A 12,764-nucleotide genomic window follows, 5' to 3' on the forward strand; every position below is an offset into this window, starting at 1 on the left:
TGAGAACAGAGACATCATCATCTAGCCCAGCTCCATTCACACTCACTGACGAGGGTGAGAAGGTCAAGGTCACCACCTCCTCAATGGCCTTCTGTAGAGCTGGGGGGTTGGGGGGGCAGGGGGGCGGTGCCCAGGCTCCCGACTCACAAGCCTAGTTCCCTGCTTCTGAATACCTGAATGCAGTGTCCTTGCACACGGTGGTGTTGGGACACTGTTTCCCTAGCCCCATGATGCCTGGGGGAGCATGTCTGCCCCAGGTTAGCACACTGATGAGGTGGCTAGTCAGGTTTCTTACACTCCATCAGTAGTCAGCAATGTGAAATAAAGACTACGACTCCCTTCCCCCTCCCCTTCCCCTTCCCCCTCCCCCTTCCTCCTCCTCCCCCTCCCCCTCCCCCTCCCCCTCTTCTTCTTCCTCCTCCTCTTCCTCCTCCTCCAAGCTTTGCCCTGCTGCTATGTGGTGCTTGGGACTGGCAGTTGCTTCTTCAAAGTCTCCAGATATTGCTGTGGAATTGAGCCTCCACACCTGACAGAAAACCTCACAGAATCTCACCTGGGAGCAGCAGCAGAGCAGGAGTGTGGAGAGCCTGACTGTGGATCCAAGAAATGAGTCCTGAGACTCTTAGCTCCACGGAGCTCAGCTGGATGGCGTGGAGGAGCCGCACAGTCAAGGCCTGGACTCCATACTCCCCTAGCACAACTGTGCGGAGGCTCACCCTGCCTCTAAGGCATCAGGGCCTGGACAAGGGAGCTGAACATAGCCAAAGAGGTCCAAAAGGAAGTAAGAATAGCGCAGTAGGTAGTCAGGGTTTGCTTCCTGTGGACCCAGGCCCATTAGGAGAAACACTGTTGGGATAGTGCCCACAGCAAGACAGACGTCTGTAGCATCTATAGCATTATTAGGTGTGTGTAATCTTCATGACTAGTATAGATTTGATATTAATATTGTCCCATTTTCCTGATGAGAGGAAGGTAGAGCCAGGACTCCATGCAGGGCAAGGGCAAGATTCTGGACATGGCTCTGCCCTGCTGTGAGCAGATCACCCTGTGCTTGGGGACTTGATGTTTGCCTTAAAAATCTAAACTTTGCTTTCTGAAAGGAGAGGGTGACCATGTGAGTGTTGACTAGAACATGAGCCTAGAGGAGCCAGTGCCCCAGGCACCCTGCAGGAGTCCTGCAGGCCCAGCAGGAACTTCCTACCCTGAGGAGCTCAGAGCCGGAGCCAGAGCCTGCTGCCACAGTTGTCCCTACGCAGCCAGCTGGCCAGCTGGTGACCCCTCCTGTCTTTTCCCCTTCAGCTGGAACCCCTTGCCGTGTTGTTGCAACTGCAGAGCCGGCTCCCCAGCTATTGTCCTGGACCCTTCCCTGTACTCTGAGGGCCTTTGAGAAAAGAACAAACAGCTAGAAAAACACAGGATAGTTAACAAATGTTTGTGAATTGTGGGCCGCCTGGAACAAAAGAGGCATTCGAGAGACTCAGCGTTGTTCTGGGCTTGTGAGGATGATGAAGCAACCCTTTGAGGTCTGCTCATGCGCTCTGCTCTGTGGCGTCCAGCCGATGGTGGTGGAATGCAGCTAGAGACACTGCCTGTCTCCCCAGTGCCAGGCACCTAGCTGGTGGCAGGGGCCCAGTGGAGGGGGCTGGGAGCTAACTTAAGCCTTAATGCCTTTAATCTTTGCACCGTTTCTAGCTCATTTCTTTCATCTTGTCACTAGAAAGAAGTCAGTGCCACTGCCTGGTCCCAGCTGTTTGATTCGAGCCCACCCAGCTCTTAGAGAATTCCTTTAATTGCCTGTGTTCAGCAGAAATAATGAGATCATATTTATAGAGAATTCCTCTAGTGATGGCGCAGCTGGCCTTGCTGGGTCCTTTGTGCCTTTTATTACATAGGTGTTATCTCTATTTTATTAATACAAAACAGGCTGCAAGCTGGGAACTGACATTGTGCAGCTGCCAGCAGAGCCTTGAAGAAGTGCAGCATTCCTCAGGTGCCACTGAACTGAGGGGACTGAGACTAGGAACCTCATCTCCACCTCTCTGGGAACCACCAGGGACCCACTGTTGTCTTTGTCCATGAAAGCTTTCTATAGGAAAGCCTCCAGGCCCAGACTGTCGACTTCTGAATGGGCAGGGTTAAGGCATGGTGGTTCCTGACTCCCTTTCCAGCCTCCACAGTGTAGCCCTGGAGGCCTAAGCCTGTCTGCAAAGGTGCTCGCCTACCCAGAACTGGGTGTCAGCTCACAGCCCCTCAGGAAGTGATTGCAAGGGTTCCACTTGCCTTCCAGAGGACAGCATGTTTGCATCTGGCCTGTGCAAGCCGTGACTGCACAGACTCAGTGGTGTTGTGGCACAGACCCTAAAGCATTAATATTTCTCCAGGAAAGTCTGTGTTGGAGATGCAAACAACCTTAGGTCTTGGTGCCAGAGAAGGGTGGCAGGGAGCCCAGGCTGGACACATTGTCCCATCCTGTGGGAAAGATTAAGCTTTTTCGCAGGTGGAAACAGTCTTGGCGGGCTTTACCCTTGGGGCACACCATGAATACCTTGTGAGAGACTGTTTGGAGCCTTCCTGGGCTTGGAATTCGGAAGCCTACCTGGGAACCCCACCGTGGCTATTGTTTTCCTAATTGACCCTCGAAGGGAGAAGGAGACCGCCCTTTGCATGTGAGTGGGAAGGTGGTGAGGAGAAAAACAAGAGGTTGAGAGAAGGCAAGGAGAGAGTGCGGAGAGAGAGGAAGGGACCGGACCAGCTCGTGGGACAGAGACACCTAAGGACCCGTCCTGCCGACGGATTCCAGGAGGTTTACTCTTCTGTCCCTTTAACCTTTTTTTCCTTCTTGTATATGCTAGTTGGGTTGTATAATAAAGTTTAATTGTTAATAAACAGCGCCAACATCTGGCGCCCAACGTGGGGCTTGATGGGTTCCACAATCCCTAATGATATGAGGGAAGATTCAGTATTCCACGGGATAGAAATGTTGTTTCAGGGTATTGACAAAATTACAACTGCTGTTACAAAACTCTTTCCTACATTATACTTAGAGAGAATTCTTTGTTTTCTCATTGTCCTTTTATTACAATATTTCGTGCTTAGAAAGAATAAAAGACAGGCTAATGGCATAAAAAACTGAAAGGGTCAGTAAGATCTATCCTTTTGAAAAAGATTACAGATTTGACTGCACAGATAGAAAGGCTGAGGAATGAAAATGAAGGGATGGGAAAGCGGATAGAATTTTTGACATTTGGTAGTGATAAAGGACAAAAAATAGAGAGACCGGAAAGCCAAAAAACCCAGAAAGAGTCAATAAGCTCTATCCTTTTGGAAAAAATTACTGACTTGACTGAACAAATAGACAAAATACAGAAAAAACTGGAAGGGCTGGAAAAGCAGACGGCACCTTTGGTTAAAAAGGGTAGAGAAGGTCAGAAACCAGAGGCAAAGAAAGCCAGACCGACCAAAAAGTCTTTAAAAGTAAATGTACCAGTGGAGGATACCTCCACAGTCACCCAGGCACCTTCAGCTTTTCCAGTCACTGTAAGACATGTAATCGAACCAAATGGTGCTGAGGGTCATGACGAAATAGCCTAGTGTCCTGTAGACATGATGGATTTAAAACATTTTTAAAAATCCGTCGTCAGATATGGTATGCATTCTAACTTCGTTAAACAAATGTTAAACAGCTGGGCCTATCAGAATAGACTTGTTCCCCAAGATTGGAAAAATTTAGTTTCAGTGGTATTAGAAGCGGCACAACAGTTACAGTGGTTATCATGGTGGCGAACAGAGGCTATAAAAATAGAACAAGAAAATATCGCACAGGGAATAAATATTAATAGAGATCAATTACTTGGTGATGGACCATATACTAACATGAGAGAGCAAATTCAAGCTGACGATAAAGTAATTAAACAATGTCGTAAGGCAGCCTTGAGAGCTTGGGAGCTGGTAGAGGAACCTGAAAAAACAACTATTCCCTTTACTAAGGTGTTCCAAGGACCTCTGGAGCCCTTTACAGAATTTTTACAGAGATTAGGATCTGCTATGGATAAGGCGATGCCAGATTCTAATAACAAAAAGACATTAAAACTTATCATGGCTTATGAAAATACAAATACTAAATGTAAAAAAGTGCTTAAATCGTTAAAGGAAAGAGGCGCTCCATTAGATGACTGGATAAAGGAGACAGTTAATATCAACTCTCAGGAATATCAAAATAATATTGTGGGACAAGCTTTAGTCAGAGAGCCCAGATATCATAATACTCGGTGCTTCAATTGCGGTCAAATCGGTCATGTACAAAGAAACTGTAAAAATAGAAGGCACACTAACCCAGGAGAAAACGTAACTCATAGAAGAGAACAAGGAGGTTCTGGTTATATTGGTAATGAGGTACCAAGACTCCCAGGGTACTGTAGTCGCTGTGAAAAAGGAAAACATTGGGCTCGGGATTGTCAATCTAAGTGAGATGTGCAAGGCAACATCTTGCTGACAGAAAACGGCAGGAGGGGGCCATCGGCTCGGCCCGGTAAACAATGCCAGCCAAATTCCTTTGGCTAGTCAGGAAGTGACAAACCCACAGAAAAACGGGAACTGAGTGTTAGCGATCTAATGCATGCTACTAAAGGCAGTGCAGCCTTGGATCTGGCTTCAAATATGTCTCTTACCCTAACTCCTCAGGTTGAATGTTACAAATTAAATACTGGTGTTTTCGGACCTTTGCCTTCAGGCACAGTAGGATTGGTTCTGAAAAGAAGCGGGCTGACTTCTCAAGGTTTTATTGTGCATCCCGGTATTAAAGGAAAAATAAAAATCTTGGTATGTGTAAAAAAGGAGATAAAAATTGATGCCGGGGATAGGATTGCTCAACTCCTACTGTTTCCTTACATTAAGGGCAAAGCCGCTCCAGTGAAAAGGACTGGTGCATTCGGGAGCACAGGGACACGTGTGTTCTGGCAAACAGTAATTAATGATCAGAGACCTAAGTTAATTATACAATTGAATGGTATTAAAATAGAAGGCTTGGTAGACAGTAGAGCTGACGTCTCCATCATTTGCCAAAAGTCTTGGAACCAAACTTGGCCACTTAAAAAAGTTTATACAAAAATTGTAGGAATTGTTAAGTTATCTCAAATAAAACAAAGTGTACAGTGGCTTGAGTGTGTGGGACCAGATGGACAGATAGAGAGGCTGAAACCCTATGTGGCTAACATTCCTATACCATCCATGCTCTGTGACAGCAGTGGAGGGGCAGTCACTTTTCTTTAGAGGGTGGAATTTTCCCTTTAGGTGTCGGAAGGAACTTTAAGACTGCCCCCACTCCTACCCCACAGGATCCCATGTCTCCTGTACACTTCTGGAGGTGACACAAAGTGATCCTTCGGGTGTTTGCCTGCATCTTGTCCAAACTGCTATTTCTCTGAGGAACAGCAGCTTGTGTGACACCAGGAAATGCAAGAGGTGCCCAGTGCCTGTCCATGGGAAGAGTGGGGCTGTTGAGCTAAGATGAGAAAGCCAGGGTTAGCATCTCTGCCACCTGAGGGAGAGAGTGTGCAGCATTGCTTGTGATCTTGGTGCAGGTGGGAGCAGAATAGGCACCTGAGGAGGGGAAGTCAGCAGTGGGAGAAGCACTCTCTTGAGGACACAGCTTCCAGAAAACAGCTGTGTTGCCCAGGTTAGAGGGAACCTCTCCCCACAGGCATTTCCCAGTGTTCCTCTTAGGAGACAGTGACACAGGGGCTTAAAGATCCTCTTCCTGAATAGTATGGCCCTCGGTGGCCAGCCTTGTACGCCAAGGCCTGTAACTAGTGTTCTCTGATAGCCCGTGACAGTGGCTGCCCGTGAGAGCTGAGCCCAGCTGAGACCTCAGAGAGGAAGAAGGCAGGAACCTCCTGTTCTGCTGCTCTGGCCTCAGCATTTCTCCTCACGCAGATGCTGCTGACGAAGGAGTACAGCCCACCAGTGGGTGCTGCTGGGGGAACTGCTGACTGAGCACATCTGGTCTGTCAGGGCTATGCTGTTCCTTCCAGATGGTCGTGTGAGAGAAGAGGGAATGTCGGATGGGTGACATCTCATTTCCAGACTCAAGAGAACCTTGCAGACAGTGGCAACAGCTGGCAAAGAGCGACTGCCTCTGTGAGTGGAGTGTGAGGAGGATGGGATGGAGTGTCAGAGTTTCATGTTGCCTGAAGCTTCCCTTCCTCCCTTCCACGTAGCTCATCGTAATAACTCAGACTCCTTCTATACATGTACTTATTCTCATAAAAGCCGTCTATAGTTCAATCATTTAGATGCACACAACATCCATGTACAAACTCCTTATTAAAATCACGCAGCTGGAATCACATTAGTCACCTTTCCCGAGTGTTGCTTTTCTGGCTCATCAATACTTCATAAAACATCTCTGAAGTTAGCCTGGTACACCTCGTATTTCATTCTTATTTATTCCGTAGCAGAGAAGTCTATATTTTATTCAGTCATTCTTATTTCTGTGAGCATTGACTTTGCCTCCAGTTTTCTTTAAATTTAATTTATAAGTAAATAATTTAATTATTTATAAATGTGTTTGTGTGTCTTTGTGAATTACTGCTTTTATTTCCCAGGGGTGGAGATATTGAGCTGAAGGATAGATGTATTTATAATTTTGATAGATGTTTCCAGATTGTTCGTCTCATAGACCATAATAGTTTTCATTTCCGTTAGCAGTCCATGCAGCCACCTCTTTCCTGCCCACCGCAGCTCAGCTCTCATTTTCTGGTTAGTGATAGCCTGATGTGTGGGCAGTGATACTTCATTGCTCTGTAGATTTCCACATCTCTGACTCCAGTGACTGTCAGCATCCTTTCCTAGGAGTATCCACTGTTTGAATTGTTTTTCTATGAATAGCCTATTGGATTCTTTTCTATTCTCTCTCAGCATTCCTGAGGTGAGAGGAAAGAATGTGTTAGCTCCATAAATCTATATCCTTTTTTTTCTTCTTCTTCTTTTCTTTTTTTGGTTTTTCGAGACAGGGTTTCTCTGTGTGGTCCTGGTCATCCTGGACTCACTTTGCAGACCTGGCCTGGAACTTAATGAGACCCACCTGCCTCTGCCTCCTGAGTGCTGGGGTTACAGGCGTGCGCCACCACACCTGGTTTCTGTATCTTGTATAACAAACAGCTGAGGTTCTGTACTGCTCTGTCTTAAGGGCCGATGCCCCATCTAAGCTCCCTGAGACCGTGTCCTCATTATGGAGCATGCAGAGCTCTCCCAGCGCTGTAACTAACAGGAAGTGTGTCTTGCACCTGACATGGTTGTGTAACACATGGGCTTTGGGGGGACAAATGCATTTCATTTGATGATGTGGGGCTTGGGACCCATGGGAAGGAGTTTCAGCTGGTCAGCAGCTAGGTAGGGCAAAGTACAGCCTGTGAAGGGCAAGGGTCAGTTTTGAAATAGGGAGGGAGGGAGAAGTCAGTAGACACTCCATGCCTTGGGTGATACTCTGCTAATTGTCCCATCCAGGGTCCCCTCCTGTTTTCCTCAGATCCAGGTCTGCACTCTGTGCAGAACAGACACCCAGAAATGGGATGGTAGCGACATGCAGGATAGGAAAAGACCTTGAGTCTGATGTCAGGAGACTTGGGACTCTTCTCGCAGCTTGCCAAGTGGCAGTCACCCTTGGGACCTCAGGCCCATCATGAGTGCACAAATGAAGATCTGGTTTTAGGGAGAGCCAGTCTGGCCAGCTGAATTCTGGGGTCCACTGGCGGTAAGAGGAGATGGCACTCTTCCTCCCTCAAGCTTTCCTTGAGCGGCTTGGACTGGGTCGAGTTTCAAGGTAAGTGGCCACCATTCCAGGGCAGGACGCAGAGACGGTTCCCCAGCAGATTTTGATCTCACTCTGTTAATGGGCTTTTGGAGTGCTCGTGGAATTTCACTCCCTTGGGTCTGGCCTGGCACTCAAGGCCTCGTGCCCTGGCGTAGAGTCCGCACTCTGGAGCCAAGTTGGACAAATGCGCTCTGTTCCTAAGACTGTGCCCAGTGTCCACTCTACAGCCTCGCTTGTGTTAGTCTCGCCACCGAGGCTTCTCACTGGTTCTTCATGGTCTCTCACACAGCTGAGAACTCATTCAGAGCTGCCTGGGCCCCGCTTGTCCTCTGTCTGCATGTGCACCGGCATCTTCCTGAAGCCGTATTCCTTCCTGCCTTGTCACTGACACTTGGGGATATAGTGTGGTTTCCTTCCAAGGAACCTCTAGGTCTGTAGTTTGTGAGTAAATGATTAAAAAGCGAAGCAGAAAGCTAATAAAAGGTGTGTGTGTGTGTGTGTGTGTGTGTGTGTGTGTGTGTGTGTGTGTGTGTGTGTGTGTGTCTCTCTCTCTCTCTCTCTCTCTCTCTCTCTGTAAGACAGAGGAGCTTTACAGATGAAGCCACAGTGGTGTGGATGAGACCGTGGGTGCTGGGTCTACACGGCCTGGCATCGGGTCCTTGCTCCACTGCCATGTAACTCTGAGACTTTGGCAGGTCATCTGATGTCTTTGTGCCTCAGTTTCCATGTCTGTTAGGTAGGAATAAGGATGGTACCTTCTCATAGAGCTACAGTGAAAATGACACTGTTTAAAACATGTGAAGTCCTCTGAGCAGGGCCTGGCACACAGCAGTGTTAGTGTTCCTCAGCACGCCAGTCGTTCCAGGAAAGCGACATTTGTCAGAGCCCTCACTCTAAGTTCACCCCTACTTAAATCCTGTGTGTCTAGCAAATCAGGCAGAGGTTTTCTTGAGAGGATTCTATCCCTACTATGGAAAGAGAAAATGCCCGAAAGCTCTATCTACCAAGAACCTCCTCTGTCCAGGCCCCGTGTGAGAGCTCCTGCCACAAAATGCTGTATCTCAGCAACCCCCAGATATGTTCCCATCCTACAGGAAGCAAGACTCAAAGGGGACTAGTGCCTTTTCCAGGATGATGGGTCAGATTCCAAACCCATGATCTGCTTAATAAAACTGAGAGGTGCGTGCGTGCGTGCGTGCGTGTTCCTGGCAAGTGGGTGGGCTTGGGGCCCTGGATTTGTCTTGCTCTGGAGCATGGGTTGATGTGGGCTGATGGCCCAAGACTGGTAAGCCTGAAGCATGCAGTTAGCTTCATGCCATGTTCACCCAGTGTTTACCGCTCACAGGTCACGGGAGTCTTCTACCAGGCTGCAGGTAGATGCCGTTGATACCTTGCTTCCATTTTCTGGCGTGTAGGTCCTCTGCCTACTTAGAAATGGCCTGTTGCTTTTAAGAACAATTATGATTCTTTCCTCACCTCAACTAATGATGGGTTAATCTTAGCACCAAATCACTTGCATGACACATGTGCAGCAACCGTGACGCCAAGTACATTGTAGAAGAAATCAGTTCCTAAGGTATTTCTAGCCAGTCCCAACGGCATCTCTGCCTTTGGAGCAGGCACACTCTATTTGAACAAAAATTACATGAGTAGGTGAGTAAATAATGGCTACATTTACACATTTCCCTCAGGAAGCATGTCGTAAGGCCACTTCACTTCTACTTTAAATTGAGTCTGTATATTGGAAAACTCTGTTCTGTTGTAACTGGGATAGTACAGCCCCAGTGCTCTCTGGGGACGGCATACATTAGCCCTGTCTGTCATACCAGCCTGAAGACAGCGCATTGCTTGGAGAAAAATATTACAAAGTTGGCAGCAGAGGTGAGGAGGGGATGACTCAGTGCTGGCCGAAGTGGTCACTGGTAGTAACATCTAGACACAGTCTCCGCGACGGGTGCCCCCCTGTGCCACCAAACCCCTGCCCCAGACAGCCAGGCCCGCTGAGTGGAATCCATGCAAGGCCAGCCAGAAGTCAGCCCATCCCAGCCTGCCCCTCCTGCCTTCCATTCCTTTCCTTTCCTCTCTCCACCTTCTCTGTCCCCTCATCTCTCAGTAACTTATGTGTTGAAGCCTCACCTCAAAATGTGGCTCTGCTGGGGGTGGGCATAGAATCAGTGACAGTGTCGTTGCTTGAAGTGAGAGCAGCAGGGCAGATTGGTCTCTATGTGGGGAGAATGCCACATGAAAACAAAGGCAGAGATCAGCGCTTTGCCTCCACCAAAAAAGAAAAAGAAAGGGAAAAAAAAAAAAAAAGACTGCCAGCTAGCCAGAAACCCCAGAGGCCCGGAGCAGAGCCTCAGGAGGAGCCTGGACTGTGGAATGAGGGACTTCTGTTGTTTAAGCCTGGGAAATGAATGCATATCATCCCCACCCCTGGGCGCACAGTAACCAGCTCCTATCACAGTCTCTCGATTGTTATTACTAAAGAGTGCTTTAACAGCGTGCTATCGAAAGAAATCCTTGGATTTACTTTCGTGGGATGAAATACAGCAGAGAGAGAGACAGAGAGAGAGAGAGAGAGAGAGAGAGAGAGAGAGAGAGAGAGAGAGAGAGAGACAGAGAGAGAGAGAGAGAGAGAGAGAGAGAGAGAGAGAGAGAGTGCACTCAGTTGCACACTTGCATGGGGATTCATCAGAGACAGAGGAAGGAAAGAGAACTGGAGGAATGAAATTGAGTTTCACTTTGAATGAGTTTTATAAATAGGAGATATTTCATTTTTTAAACAAAGAAATATTTTACTAAATTGCAAATGAGGGGAAAAGAGAGATTTAGCCGTTAATCGGATGTTCTTGAGAAAGGCGCCAGTTGTACCTGGTTCCGAACACTTGGGTATATCTGGTTGTATATTTCTATAAGTTTTTTTTTCATTTCTAGGAGTATCCATAGAGCCGTTTTAATGTATGGTTATAGTAGTGAGGAAAAATGAACTGGTTGAAGAGGCCTGTGGCAGGGCACTTGGATCTGTGGCCACCCAGGGCTGCCTCTGTGGGCCACCAAGATCCCCTGACCATGGTGTCTGATCTGTGGAGTGAGGACTGAGACTCCACCTGGGGAGTGGTGTGCAGAGGGCCCTTAGAACTATCCAACTGTACAAAGGTAAACGGCATTCCTTTTATTTGCTGCACGCAGGGCTTCCCCCTGCCCCCCCACCCCTGGCACCCACTGGAGAAGGGGACCCCGCTGTGGAAACTGGAGAAGGTGAATTTTCCATGTCACAGTTTAGATTTCCCTCTTTAAGGAATGAGGTGGTGTTCCTGCCATGCCTGTGTCATGCAGAATGAGACTATGAAGGTGACAGCCTTGGTGGTCAGCTTGAACTGGGAGGTGCAGGACTGGCTACCGGTGAGCCCCGACTGCCCTTGCTGAGTGCGGCCTGGAGCCCATAACCCGCCCTTCCTTCCAGAATGAAGCTGCAAACAGAAGGCTGTGCTAGGCAAACAAAACCAGAGCGCTCTGTCCCACAGGCACAGGGCAGGTGCCTCCGTGTGTTTGGAATTTATTTTATTTCCTAATCCTGTTACCAACAGAAAGAGACCCTAAGGGGTCTCTAATTTTATTACCATCCAGGAGCAGTTTAACTGTTGTCTGTGGGGTGCTTGGGCTCTGAGCATCTCCTTGCCAGTCCCTCTGTCCTTCCAGGGGAGAGCCTGGAGCTTCTAACCTGACCCAGGAGAGTGAGTGCAGAGAGGATTCCTCTGTCTTAGAGGCTCCGGATGGGAACCATACACTTGGGTCCTGGTTTGGAGGTAGCTGAACATTGTGAAAACAAATGAGACCTCTGTTAGCACTGGCTTGCTGCCCTCAACTACCTTGCAGCAGCTTCCTGGACAACCTTCCTGACCCTCCCTAACCTTCCTGTGTTGAGCACTCTGCTCTGCACAGCAGGACTGCAGTACCACTCATCACCAGCAGGGGTCTCACCTGAGTTGCTCTGGGTTGTTATGCAGAACCGGTAGCCTTCTATGGGCTCCTCCCCCACCACAGAGTGATTGGCTGAGCCCTACTATGAGGCACTGCAAACTGTAGATGGTTAATCCCACGGGAGAGGTGGAGGGGAAGGAGGGCACAGCAAATCAGAGTTCTCCCTCCATACAGAACATTAGTGGATAACAAATGAAGGTGCTTTTGGTCTCCACAAAAGCCTTATTACTTTCTGGAGTTATCAGTGATTAAAGTAACTGTTGGTTATTTTCTGTCACTTCATTAATAATGACAAGTTGGATACTGGGTGTAAAGAACTCATATTTAGCTTAACACATTCCTTCCCCACAAGACTCAGCGACTGTGTGGTTCCAGCCAACAGCTAAGTGCTGCACATATAGCAGGGAAGTGCTGCCTGGCAGCAGTCAGAAGCCTTCCAGTAATTTGTAAACACAGCCTCTAAAAGGGAAGCTGCTGCCATAAAGGAAGGCAGGGTAACGGGAAGCAACAAGTCCTTAAATGCTGGCGACAAGTGTCAGGAAGACAGGAAAGGTAGGCCCTGAGAAACTGGGGGTACAGTAAGTCCTGGCAGGATGACCCTAGGGGTGCTCCGTCTAGACAGTGTTCACTCCTCCTGCTGACCCCAACTGAAGTAGGTCTCCAGTTCATTGCTGTGTAGAGACTGGTTTCTGGAAAAATCCCAACTGCTTCTCCACAGTGCAGACAGGCCCTGCAGCAGTAGCTCTTGCTGCCCAGAGCAGGCCCAGCATAATGTGCGAGCTCGTTTTCTGTTCACCGCTTCTTATTACGTAAAGCATGTACTGAGCCACTCTTAGTCATGACCATTTTAAAGCTGTGGTCAAATAATAATGTCTTGTTATTATGTCATCCACCAGTCCCGGTCTCACCCAGGTCTAATGTGCACAGACATTCACCCGTGTGTCACCGAACCTGTCCACTGTGGACTCCGTAT

The 12,764-nt window shown here is 48.3% G+C and overlaps 1 protein-coding gene across 1 annotated transcript in view; it reads left to right on the top strand.

The window, feature by feature from the left end:
* Positions 1–12,764, top strand: part of XXYLT1 (xyloside xylosyltransferase 1) — a 145,030-nt gene that overhangs the window by 108,657 nt on the left and 23,609 nt on the right. The window lies entirely within an intron of this gene.

Source organism: Acomys minous (assembly GCF_964271855.1).
Source record: "Acomys minous genome assembly, chromosome: 11".
In the NCBI taxonomy this organism is placed as follows: Eukaryota; Metazoa; Chordata; class Mammalia; order Rodentia; family Muridae; genus Acomys; species Acomys minous.